At 32.5% G+C, this 14,121-nt stretch overlaps 2 long non-coding RNA genes across 5 annotated transcripts; both read left to right on the forward strand.

Moving 5' to 3' along the window:
• The first annotated feature begins 463 nt into the window (after positions 1–463).
• On the forward strand, positions 464–974 carry LOC130980218 (uncharacterized). Its single transcript, XR_009086920.1, has 2 exons — positions 464–619; positions 718–974. It is a non-coding gene; the product is annotated as an uncharacterized LOC130980218 (long non-coding RNA).
• A 3,722-nt stretch (positions 975–4,696) lies between these two features.
• Positions 4,697–10,458, forward strand: LOC130979370 (uncharacterized). 4 transcript variants are annotated; one of them, XR_009086638.1, is made up of 8 exons: positions 4,697–5,146; positions 5,253–5,385; positions 5,710–5,812; positions 6,032–6,168; positions 7,123–9,277; positions 9,714–9,776; positions 9,881–10,000; positions 10,122–10,458. It is a non-coding gene; the product is annotated as an uncharacterized LOC130979370 (long non-coding RNA). The 4 variants fall into 4 exon arrangements; XR_009086637.1 differs by lacking the exon at positions 5,253–5,385 and having other exon boundaries at positions 5,710–5,820; XR_009086636.1 differs by lacking the exon at positions 5,253–5,385.
• The last annotated feature ends 3,663 nt before the right edge of the window (positions 10,459–14,121 follow it).

Raw genomic sequence — 14,121 nt, forward strand, 5'->3', positions numbered from 1 at the left:
TTTGCTTAGAAAGATGACAAATGTCACAAGCCTCATCATGATGCATAGAGATAAAAGGAAATTGTTTATGTAAATAATTAAGTCTTTGTTCAGAAAGGTGTCATAAACGAAAATGCCATATATTGGAAGGTGTAATGGGTGGAGATTGAATAGAATTTATAGAGGGGTGTAGTGGATGAATTTTTACTGAAATTGGATTCAAAGACATATAATCCCTCTCTCATTATGGCCAAATCAATTGTCCCCAAATTGTTGCTCTGTAAAGTGCAAGAAAAGATGAAAAAGTGAGTTCACATATGAGTGCTGAAGTAATTTTTGAAACAGAGATATTAAAGTTGAAATGAGGTAAATAAAGAACATCATGAAGAACCAAGAATGGTGAAAGTTGAACGATGCCTTTATAAAAACAGTAACTTGAGAACCATTTGGTAAATGAACAATAATAAAAAATTTGTGTAAGAGGAGGAGCAGCAAAGGTTCTTATCTGTGCGTGTACTCGTCAATCGAGTCTTCGATATGGTGCCTGATAACTTAGAGGACCGCAGTCTTGAAGTGCCCTGCACCTCTTTTATTTTCTCGCTCAGCAAGGGAATGCCTGGCAAACATCCATACTCCCAGGGTATAATGTTGCTTTTGTTAGAGATTTGGTGAATAAATTTTCTTTATTTTTTAAAAGACTTGTTATTCTTAAGACCTCACAACAAAATTATGTTACAGATTGCATCTCTCCAAGGAAAGTCCCCAAGCTAGCTGGTGGGACCAATCCAAGCAACCCAACAACATCATTTGAACAAGAATGACTAACTTCACCTTGTTCATGTATGCTTTATTTTATCAGATCTCTCAGTTAGACATTTCTATGTTTGGAGCTTTACTGGTAATTGAACTACTGTAAATAGATATTAGGAAGAATGCAAATGCCTAAATGGTAATGGATAATTTTAATAATGGATTCCTTTCCCCTTTGTCCATAATTGGGATTCTCTCTACTCTCTCTTCTCTCTACTTGCTTTTAATTAGAAAAATTCTTATTCTATCCTATCTCTCAAATCTTCCTCCCAACATAATCCTAATTGCGTATCATAGTGGTTTTCATATTTTCATATGTTAGGATATACACAAGATCATTGTAGTTAACCTCAATTTTCTACAAAAGCTAAAAATATCAAAGCTTTCTATATTTCCTTTTTTTTATTGGGTGATTAGTTCTTTTCTTTATTAAGTATAAATCCTAATTTAAAAGAATTGTTGAATCACATATTTTTGTCATTATTGCCAAAGGAGTCAACATGTTTTTTTAGAAGATTTTAAGATTGTGGAGTAAACAACCACAACTAAACCGCTAACATAAACCACTAACATAAACCACTAATATAAACCGTTACTCTAAACCACTTATATAAACCATATACATAAACCACTAAGATAAACCACTAACATAAACCACCAACTAAACCACCATCTAACCCACATGCAAAACCACTAAGTCACATGTACCGGTAGAACAAAGTTATTTCCGTACTAACCTCCTCGTTGATGACCCCAGCTATATGGGCGACTCCGTCCAAGCGATATAACCGTGCCGGATCGTTCCCTATCAGCAGAGTATTCCGTTCAGGTCTTTGTCGGAGAGAATCTGGGTCGTTTTCTCTGAGATTTGGTGGGGTATGGGAAGGTGAGAATGGTTCGAATGAGGCTGATTCGAACTCCTTATATAGCCCAATCACTAATAATTCGAACCAGGGTGGTTCGAATTACTTGAAGACCTAAATTACCTATAATTCGAACTTGCTTGGTTCGAATTACATGCAATGCTAGTTCGAACCAATCTGGTTCGATTTACTTTCAATTTTTTCTTGGTAATTCGAACTGCCCTGGTTCGATTTATATGAAAATGCAGTTCGAACTAGCCTGGTTCGAATTACATTTAAATACGATTTGGCTCATTGCTGTATCGATTTTCATTTTGGCTGATATAGGTAAATTTGAAGTGATGTTGGCTTATTATGGTGTTTTGCATAGAATAAAATATTTTTTGTAGTATAATTTAAATAAATTTATTAAAAAATTTAAAAAATATTCATGAGCTATTAAAAATAGACAAAAGAGTATTGTATGGGATTTGAATTGATAGCTCATCAATATTTTTAAAAAGTCTCGTAATTAAATATTTGTTAGCTTTTTTTAATGTATGAAATAAAATATATATTTTTAAAATTTTAAATTATTAATTTTTTAATAAATTTTTTTAATAAATTATTAATTTTTAACAGCATAATTCGAATTATACCATGAATAATTCGAATAAGTCAAATTGGAATTATTTAAAAATGCGTGCGTGGGTGTAATTCGAATAAGGTTTATTCGAATTAGTGTGTATGCGTGAATGTATAATTCGATTCAAGGTGATTTGAATTATATGTAAATATAATTCGAATTTAACTTGTTCGAACTACATATAAACTTACATTGGTTGATTCATGAACTAGATTTTAGTTTGGCGAATTTGTGTAAAATTTTTGTCACCATGACTTGATTAAATGATTTGCCCTAATATTGTGATGATGGAATAGCCTTCCATCTTAAAATGTGTACTAACAAACTTTCACATAAGGATACTTATTACCAGCTTAACTAACACCTCAACTAACTACACTATCTATATGCCTATATACAAAAAAGTTTTATTATGTATTTCAAGATATCTCAGCATTACGGTTCAAAAAGATTTAAAAATTTATGACTCAATTATATTCATTATTTTTCAAAATTTCCATTTAATAGTATATAATTAAATAATTTTATAAAATTGTTTCACGAGGGAACAAATCTCTTTAAAATTATTGTAATTTAGTATTTTTTGGTAACACAGATACTTATTCTATGATTTTTAAAAGGAATAAAGGATAAAATGTGTTTCTAATTTATAGAAAGCTATATATATACTTGACACCTTTTAAACCAAAGAACAAAACAAACTTACTCAATTTGAAAAAAGAAACTCCACTACAATGACAAAAAAAAAAAAATTCTACTACTATCAGCTAGCAAATTTAAATAAATCTCAGAAGGAGGATGTTCAAAGCAAATAGTATCTTGATTGGATTCAAGAAAGTTTGCCAACTTATCAGCCACATGATGTACTTCTTTATATAATATAATGAACTATAAGTAATGCGTTAAATGTAATATAATCAATCTTAGTTGATAAGTACATTTGCATAGTAAATAACCACCTAAAATGCTCGTTACACAATGTTTTTCAATTATTATATATCTTTGCAATTATTCTTTACTCTTTAAAGAATTCTTATATTGATAGTAGAATCTGTTTTTACTATAGAAAATACGTGTTCAGTTACTACCTTCGAATCCAATTTTCTATAGTTGAAGCCTAATGTTATTTGCATGTAAGGATGGAGATTACCGTATCTCCTAACCTTCTATTTCTTTTGTTTTTGACGATATGCAATGTATATGTTCCATTTCTCTGAGTGAGTACAGTGTACATCATACTTCAACTGATCGCTTTCTATTATGGTCAAATGAAACATTGTTAAAAGTCATGTTTACATATAAAAATAATATAAACAAAATATCAAGCAAAAAATAAGAAAATAAAAGAATAAATACCTTTTATAAATTAAAGTGCCGTTCACTTCTATCGAATATGTGTAATAGATTTTTTTCACTCTCTTCATATTTTTGTAATTTTTTTGAGTTACCATCCCTTTCACTTCAAAGACTGGTTCAATCAGGTTAATAAAAAATTGGTCATCAATTCGGTTTGGTTAATCTCAAAGATCACTTGGCAAAAAATCGGTTCAAAAACCAATTGAACTGACAGTTAACCGTTGAACTGACAAAACTGCCGGTTTTTGGATTGGTGAACTCCCCAAAATGGCACCCGTTCTTTTTTTTTATTAACAACGGGGCTAAACGCCCAAAAAGAGAAAACTAACCAGAAATTATTTTAGAGTGAACCGTTCCTACAGCATCAGTAAAAAAAATACAAGAAATACAATGTGGCAATGAAAAAAAGAAATGACAACCATAGCTTAAACTATGACCAAAAGATGCCAATTTATCGGTACAAGAGTTTGCTTCCCTGAATTCATGGTGAAGAGTCAGCTGCTGAGTCTGTTGCACCTGATCTTTATTGCTGATACAAGAGTTCCTACCGAATGTAGGTTACCCAAATCCTGAGAACATAGCTGCACTGCTATCGCTGAATCAACCTCAATTTCAACATAGGAATGTCCCAAGTTAATGATTAGTTCAAGGCCGAAGAGTATGCCCTAAAGCTCAGCTGCAGTCACAGTGCATGCACCCAAATTCGCACTATAGCAAGCTAAAAACTGACCATTGCTATCTCTAAGGATACCATCACAAGCTGCTCTGCCATCTTTATTAACTGAGCCATCCGAATTCAGCTTGATAAAAGGAGGAGGAGGTAAACGGCGCCCGTTCTAGACCTTTATAAATTAAAAAATATAAAAAGTATAAGAGCTAGCAATTTTATTAAATTTTGACCAACATATAACCAGCAGAAAAATGTGAGTCATTAGATGAAATCTCACACCAATCTTACACCATTAAATCATTATTAATGATTATTTGATAACTACCAATCACAAAAAATTGCTGGACATTAGCATTGCTCTTAAAAAATAAAACCCTAAATGAAATGCAATGCCTTGCCTACCCAATGTAGCCCAGTCCTCCCTCTCACTTTTCTCCTCTCTTCTCTAAAAAGTGAAAGTTTGAACCCTAGCCCCCAGCCCGCAGCCACGCAGCCCTCGTGGCCCCCACAGCCCCGCAGCCCCCCACAGCCACCGTAGGAAGCTCCGTCACCGTCCTACGAAGTTGTGTCGCCGTCGTAGGAAGCTCCCTCGCAGTCGTTTGGAAGCTCTTTGGCCGTCGTCTCCTCTCTTTTCCCTCACTCGATTCTCATGCTTTGACTTCAACTTGTGCCTTCTTCGTGTATTTTGTTCCGTCATTTGGGCGCTGATTCCCTTTTGTTGGTTTTCTTGGCTTGTCAAAGTTCTAACCTTTCTCTGATTTGGATGGATCTGGTGCCAGTTTCTTAGAATTCGGTCTTCTGGGGTGTCGAGTATACTTGAACGTCACTGATTCTACCTCAAAGGTTTCTTCTTTTTTTCATTCTTCAATTGACGGAATAGCTTCTGGGTTTTTGTTTTTTGTTTGTTGTTTGATTTATGCTCTTTTGGTTGCGCTGGAAATACGAAAAGGGGGTTTCTCTTATCTTTGAAGGAAAATTGATTGGGAGTGTTCTAGTGTTCTCAGTTGAGGGTTGACTATTGTCAACTTACCTTCAAGAAGAGTGATTTGAGTTGAAGTTAATTAATTAACTTCTATTCAAAGGTAGGTACAACAGCTTTGATAATCCCTTGGAATCATGTGACACAAAAATAAAAGTTTCATTAAGAGAATAGTATACTTTTAATAAACTTTACAATTTTGTGATCATATTTTTGTTGACTTGCTGTTTTCTATGGTGCATGCCGAACAAAAAGCTCAAAGTATTGCTTTAGAATTACTTTTTGTTGATTAAAACGTGCAATTAGTTAAAAAATATCGTATTAAATTCATTGTAGATCCTATACTAACTCTTTCTAATATGAAATTGTTTGCTGCCATGTGCTTACTATGTATAGTTTGGCTGATATAATTAGATGTTCTTTGCAGGCCTAATTAATTTGGATTCATTAGCACATTATAGTTCTCTTACTAGTTATTTTCTGCAACCATTAAAATGTGCATTGGCGGCCCCTATGCCAATGGCAAGTTGGTGAGCATGTAACTACCTTTGTAAAATAGTTGTGTCATATGACATTATGTCAGCCTCAACTTCTATTGCATTATTGTTATATTGATGTCAAATTTTTCTCAAGCTGAATTTGTGCCTTTCAATTCTGTTTCTGAATCTAAAAAGGAAGCCCATAATGTTTAATAAGTGCTCTTTCTCCATTTAATAAATTGCTCATATTATTGTGTATTAATCATGCAGGTCCTGGTAATTTTCCTGTTTGTGAGGCCCAAGCCAAAACTTTCTGTAGTGTCTCTACATTTCCATTAGTGTATGAACTTAATCAGATTTGGATTAACTACAGTGGACGCAACCAATTGAGCAAAGAGAAAAAAAAGGTTGAGAGGATTTCATACAGCTAACACGTTTTTTTTTATTGGTTTATTGAATGTCTGAGTTGTGAGTTGCTGAATGATTCTATCAAATTTGTTTGTTGAGTTAATTTTGTTCATAATGTTTTTTTGTTGTATGTTAAAGATGGAACAATCACAAAAGCCACAAGACAATGCTGTCAATGCTAAGTTAATTTTGTTCATAATTTTTGTTGTTGTATGAATTTTGTTGTTTGAAATTGTTTTTGAATTTCTAATATTAAATTATGGATAATTTATTATGTAAAATCGTAAAATTTTGAATTTTATTAAGTTAGAAATTATTGAATTTATATATTTAAAATTATATAAAAGTTTTTTAATAATTTTATTTAATATTTAATTAAACCAGTTGAACCTCGGTCGAACTAGTGAACCATTGAACTAGTGACTTTATTGGTTTATTGACCGGTCTGGTTCTCGCAATCTTGCCTGTATCGTCGCTGTAGGTTCATTCCTATGTGGTCGCCGTGGGATCTTCAGTTGCTCTTAAATTAATTTTGGGTTCATCTTTGTTTCCAATTAATTTTTAAGATTCTGAGCTGAATTTGTGTTTTGAGTTTGGAATTGGATTATTTATTTAATTTGATGAATGCTGATGTGATTCTGAATTCAATTTAATTTGGATTCTGAGTTTGAAATTGGATTCAATTTAATTTTTTTGCTGATGTGTTTTTAGTTTATTTTGGATTAAGAGGTTAGAATTAGTTGTTGATTAATTGATTAGAATTCAAACTAAAATATAATTATATGCTTTGACTCTTTTATATTCAATAGGTTTAAAAATTTATAATTGAATTAAATTTTGTTTTGTCTCACGATTGTATGATTCTAGGTTTAATGTTCTTATTTTGATTAATTGATTATTAAAAGTTATTGTTGAATATTTTTGTATGATTGAGTCTTCTTATTTTGTTTTAGTGTAACCATGATTGATGGAGAAATTTCACCTTTAGTCTTGGAGGAACAAACCGAAGTGATCAAGTGGCTTGGGCAGATTAAGAAGGTCACAATACTAATTATTAAGGTCATAGTACAAATTTTTGACGATGTCATGAGATTTTCAACTTTCAAAACAAAGGTAAAGTTTACAATGCATCAAAGTCTACCATTCTTTATCACAAAAAATTTATTGTTTTTTATCTACATATAAACAAGTAAGATTGGAAATGACTTGCAAATTAAAATGTTTTGAATGTAAACAAATTTGACAGAAACATAACGCTTGAATTTAACTAAAAAATTGATAACAAATTCAGGAATGTAACTAGACTGAGCTTAAATGTGCTGGAAAAATAAGTTGTATTAAAGTAAAGTGTAGAATTTAAAAAAAATAAAATAAATAAATAGTGAAAAAGAAATGTCACCTCATACACTACAAATTCATAGAAAAGATTCTCGAACATATTGTATATAGCTTCGCAAAGGTCTTTTTTCTCCATGCACCCAAACGTTTCTAATAAACCTAGCTAAAACTATATTAGGCTTTGCATAACTTTGAAACTAAAAACACTAGTCAGAGTTTGTAGGACGCCCTCTCTCTTTGACAAGGTCCTGTGTCTAACGGATATAAATGCTTTCCTCTAATGGTTATACTCCAATTTTTTAAAATCCAGTTGGACCTTAACAAAAAAATTACTTATTGAATTCAAAATATAGGGATGGTGTGTTATTGAATTCCTAAAATTATAAAAGAGTAAAAATATTATTACATGCACTATAAAAGAGTAAAAACGTTATAATAAAACAGATCAAACGAAAATTACAGTGTTGTAGTGCCTCAAAAAAACTGATACATAATCTAAGATCATGAACAAGAAAGTTTGGATTCAGCGAGTTGCTTGAATCTAAACTTTCTTATTCATGATCTTAAGATTGTTCATAAGTTTTTTGAGACATGCAACACACGGTAAATTTTCGTTTAATCTGTTTTTATCATAACGTTTTTCCTCGTTTATAGTGCATGTAATGAATATTTTTACTATTTAATAATTTTAGAAATTCAATAACACACCATCCGTATATTTTGACTTCAATGGATATGCGTGTTGGAAAATTGGAGTATAATCATTCAAGGAAGACACAAGATCGGTTATTAAAGAAGAAGTGTACTATATTCGAACAACCAAACTCTGATTAGTAGTTTCGAAGTTATACAAAGAATGATATGACTTGGATAGGTTTTTTAGAAATGTTTGGGTTCATGGAGTGAGGATAGATTTTTTTATTTTTTTATTATTTTTTTAAAATTGAATTTTATTTTAATTATGTGATTATCCATTATAATAGATTAGTACCACCGAGCATTGCAAAGCTATACACAATATGTCCGAGAATCTTTTTTACGAATTTGAGGAGAAAATATTTTAGCTAAATTTTATGGATAAAATGTACTTCTTTTTTTAAATTTTGCACTTTACTTTAATACAATTTATTTTCCTAACACATTTAAGTTTAGTTTATATTTCTGAATTTGTTATCATTTTTTTTAGTTAAATTCAAAGCAGTGTTATATTTCTGTGTAAAGTCTATTTACATTCAAAGCATTTTAATTTGCAAATTGTTTTCAATCTTTAGTTTACTCGTTTATGTATAGATAAAAAACAATAAAAATTCATTCTTAGTGATAAAGACTAGTAGACTTAGATGCATGGTAAACTGTTGATCGCATAAAGGAATATGTTTTGCTCCTAGACATTAGATTTTGAACTAACCCAATAACTTCTTGCAAATTTTTTTTAATTTTAATTTGCAGAAGATCTGTTAAACAGCTGTATGTTAATTAGAATTGTATTTATAAACACAAAAAAATGGAAAAATAAGGTGCTTGGGTTGTTATCAATAATAAACCAACCACTATATATAGCGGTATCTGTACTACAGTATTAACAGTTGCAATTTTCCATTGTTGGTTCATTGATGACCACAATCACGAGGATCCACTTTGTTTCAAGATTCCCGTTCAAGCCACATTTATGTTGTGGGATGTCCCAGTACTTGCATCTTGTGAACTATGTTTCTGCTGAAATTTGGTGCAAAGACAGTGAGAAGCTTGCACTCCTCGACTTCAAGTAAGGTATTAAACAATCATATATAGATTATTGCAGTTAGGATGATCTAACTAGTTAGTAGAGACTATTTTTTTTATTATTCGAGTTGAATTCAAACATGTTCTATGAACTTTGGCTTTTGCAAGTGATTGATAGTTAATACTTGTTTACTTAAGTTGAGTTGTTTCTCTTGGAAGAACTTTTTTTTTTTCAAAACACACACACGCACAAGCCCTTTGAGAGCTTTATAATTGAATTAGGTTGTCCAAAATCGATTCTGATTAATTAGATTCTATTGAATTATTGATATTTACGGTTTTATGACTTTTATCTCAAAGTTAAATATATGATGCGTTCGTTGTGGTTAGTCTTGTTGCAATTTATAGTATTGGATGAACCAAGCCAGACTCCTATAAAATTTGTAAGTTTCACTCTCATTGAATACAATGTCTTCTATTGCAGAGAAAGATGGTTGCCTTTGGAAAGAAGTTGAAAGACAGAGAACTTCAAGAATGGCAGGGATATGTATGTCTCTGCCTATATGTTGAGGGTTGAGATTTTTCAACTTGGATATCTGTTCTGCTCTATAATGATATTTTGGGTTCGTAAGTTTGATAATCTTGTTGCAGATATTATATAAACTACAAACTCATGAAGAAACGAGTAAGGCACTCTGGTGAGCAAATTCAACTCGGAACAAAGATTGACGCCATGTGCTCAGGGATTTCTCCAGAATGCTAGATAATCAGGTTTCTGTTGTTTTCAATTTTCATTACTGCCAATGGTCAACTTAGATTCTAGTTGTGAATGTGATGATTCTAGTTGTGTGTTTACATTGGTTTCAATCACTCTTTAAATGTTACAAATCAGATTGAGAAGATTGTCCTTTTCCTTTTGGAGCCACAAGGGATTTTGGCAAGCAGGATATCGAAGCTTGGAGAGCAACATGATACTATTCTGCAGGAACCTGAAATTCACAAAATCTCTGAACTGCGAGAAGCTTATAGAGAAGTGGGAATAGATTCCTTAATTGTCATTAATTCTTCTGTGATAATTAACTTGGTTTAATTTTCTTAGATGTTTTAAACTAAATATGTTGCGCAATGGTGTGCCTTTTTTTAACAAATTTAGTTCATTAGACAGAACTAACATCTTTATTGCATTCGACTAATTTTCACTGAACTAAGAAAGTTCATTTATGTGTGTATATCAGTATATGTTTATACATCCACTAAGCTTAAATGTCCTCATATAAAGTTATGGCATCATAGGTGTTTATGATGAGAGATCATACTTTACTCTCTAAAGTGAAATCTAAAATTTAGAGGATTGCTTGAAACAACTCTGGCGTGGAATTTAGGGGGTAGGGGCACATAATTTGGTACTCCAAAGTCATGGAGTTTTAGTATTCTCTAACTTAAAAAAAAGTTCATAGATAAAGTTTTAGTACTTCGTAATTAAAGAGAGAGAGAAGTACCCCGCAATTAAGAACAGAGAGAAAAAAGCATTAAAATTCTGTTTGGGTTAAAAATTTTTATTTTATTATTTTAATTTATTTTATATTTTAATTGATATTAAATTATTACAAAATTATGAAAAAAAAGAATTAAAAAGATAAAAATATTTTTTTAGGATTAATTTAAAAGACTAAAATATCTTTTAGCATTAAGTTTATTTAATTTGAAATAAAAATTTAAATTAATTATGAAAAAGTAAATCAAGTTTGTAGTTAATTTTTAAAGGACAAAAATTCCCTTTTAAATAAAATCTATTTTGTGTAAGCATATATTTATAAAACATTAGAAATTTTTTATATAAATAAAATATTAAATTAATATGAATATTAATTGATATATTTTTATAACACATGGACCCGTTCAGTCATATAATGATTATAATCCCAATAAAGGAAATGGAAGAGTCCTTCAAAGAATTCAAAGTGTGCCCAAGTTTCCCACGGTTCATAAATCATAAGCTAAGATCACATTAGCTTTAAGGGCAGATTATATATCCTCCAATTCCAAAGGATATGTAGAAATCATGATGCATCAAGGGTTTAGGGGAGGGGTTCTAAATTTATAGTTTGGATTGTTCACAAAACAAATCTAGAACTAGTTGAATTAGGGGATTCTACTGTCATGAGTGGTTTGGAAGATGCAATGGATTTTTGGGAAGTAGAATTAATCTACATCAAATTCAAACCCCTCTTTTAATAAAATGGAAAGAGTACGCAAGGATAATAAAATTGTGAAAGAATAATAATGAAAAAAAAAAGAAAAGATGAAGAAATTTTATTGATTGTTGATTGATTGAATGGTACACTATGAAGGTAAAACTAAGTATATATAGAGCATTGGCCTATGAAAAATAAAAGTAAATAAAGATAAGATAAAGATAAGATAGAGATAAAGATAAAGATAAACTATAAGATAAAATAAAGACTAAAATTATAATTGAATTTGTGTATTCTGTTGGGCTGAATTTGTGAACTGTGAGATGTCTTTATTGTTGTCATGGGCTAAGGTGGAAGAGTGATTTAATACGCCCCCGCAAGCTGGAGGATGAAAGATGTCAATAATACTAAGCTTATTCAGATTAAGATGGAAGGGTTGAGGAAACAAAGGTTTGGTGAAGATGTCAGCTAGTTGCCCAGAAGAGGGAATTGGGAGAAGTTTCATCACTCCAGCTTGAGCTTTTTGTCGAACCAAGTGGCAATCAACCTCTAAATGTTTGGTCCGTTCATGGAAAACCGGGTTAGCAGCAATATGAAGAGCACTATGATTATCACAATATAAAACTGGTGGGCGGATAGGAGAGATGCGTAAAAATTGTAACACATTTAGTATCCATTGAAGTTCACAAGTTGTGTTTGCAAGTGCACGGTATTCTGCTTCCGTGGATGAACGGGCAATGATGGTTTGTTTCTTGATCTTCCAAGAGACTAAAGAACTGTCTAAGAAGAAACAATAACCTGTTAAGGATCACCGAGTGTCAGGACATCCGGCCCAATCAGAGTCACTGAAGTCGAGAAGCTGAATTTCTGATTCCCTTGGAAAGAAAAGTCCTTTGCCGGGACTAGTTTTCAGATATCGTAACACATGCTTGGCAGCTTGAAGATGAGATTCAGTAGGAGATGCCATGAATTGACTTAATTGTTGAGTGGCATACATGGTGTCCGGTCGAGTAGTGGTGAGATAGATAAGACGGCCAACTAAACGGCGATATACAAAAGGGTCGGATAGCAGGGGACTTTTGTCTTGATATAGTCTTGTGGTACTATCCATTGGAACAGAGGCAGGTTTAGCACCTAATAAACCAGAATCTTCCAAAAGATCAAGACAATATTTTCTCTGAGATAAGCAAATTTCCTTCTCTGATTGAGCAACCTCAATACCCAAAAAATATTTTAATGGGCCCAAGTCTTTAATTCGGAAGTGTTGGTGCAAAATAGACTTAATGGTAGCAAGTTCAGAAATGGAATTACCAGTGAGAACAATGTCGTCAACATAGACTAAAATGATAGAAATTTGATCACCAATGAATTTAACAAATATGCTATAATCAGATGAGGTCTGCTGATATCCATGAGATAGCAAAAGATGAGAAAGTTTGTCATACCACATACGACTAGATTGTCGTAAACCATATAGTGACTTTAGTAGCTTACAGCATTGATTCGATTGAGGAGATGTAAATCCGGGTGGCAGAGTCATATAAACATCCTCAGAAAGATCCCCATGTAAGAAGGCATTATTAACATCCAACTGATGTATGGGCCAACGCTTCATAGAGGCCAATGCCAAAACTAATCTGATGGTGGCAGGCTTGACAACAGGGGAGAAAGTTTCTAAGAAATCAACACCTTCAGTTTGAGTGAACTCTTTAGCCATAATGCGTGCTTTATATCGATCAATTGAACCATCAGGCTTGCGTTTGATGCGATAGACCCATTTACAACCAACTGGCTTAACCCCTGCAGGGCAATCAACTAGACGCCAAGTTTTGTTCAGCTCAAGAGCATCCAACTCATCTTTCATAGCACTACGTCAATTAGAGTGTTGATTGACGTCCTTAAAAGACTTTGGCTCAACGTCAGAATGTAGAGATAAAAGAAACTTTTATGTGAAGATGAAAGAGAAGAAAAAGACATGACTGAAGATAAAGGATACTTGCACTTTGAGGGAGATTGATTTGTAGAGATGAGAGAGGAATTACACAAGTAATCAGAGAGATATGATGGAGGTCTGTGAGGCCGGTCCGAATGACGAGGATGGGGTTGCTCAGGTGGTAAAGAAGGTGACGGGGGATGAGAAGGTGATGGTGGACTGGTGTCTAGTGCGGAAGGAGAGATGGGTGTCTGTGTTGAAAGTGATTCGATGGTCATGGGTTCAACTTGGTTAGGTAACGATGGTGAGAAAGAAGGAGAGGTTGTTAGAGAAAATAAAGAACTAGGTGGAGTTGGGTCAATGGGTATAGGTGAGGATTCAACTGGAAGACTAACTGAATCTTGTTTTTGAGAAGGTATGTTTGGTAATGTTGGGCTGAGTGTATGAAATTGGACATTTTTTGTGACTAAGGGCAAGATCATTTCATGAAAAATCACGTTTCTATAAATCTCAATTCTTTTATCTTCTAAAACATAAACAATATATCCTTTAAAACCACTTTGAAAGCCAATAAATACAGCCTTTTTGGCTCTTGGATCAAATTTTGATCTATTTGCCATTAGGGTAGAAACAAAACATAAGCATCCAAAAACTTTAAGGTCATGATAATTTGGTGGATGATTGAATAAAATCTCAAATGGTGTTTTAAAATTAATTGCGGATGATAGAACTCTGTTAAGTAAATAAACAGCATGTCTAACAGC

The sequence above is a fragment of the Arachis stenosperma genome, chromosome 5, assembly GCF_014773155.1.
Source record: "Arachis stenosperma cultivar V10309 chromosome 5, arast.V10309.gnm1.PFL2, whole genome shotgun sequence".
NCBI classification, from domain to species: domain Eukaryota; kingdom Viridiplantae; phylum Streptophyta; class Magnoliopsida; order Fabales; family Fabaceae; genus Arachis; species Arachis stenosperma.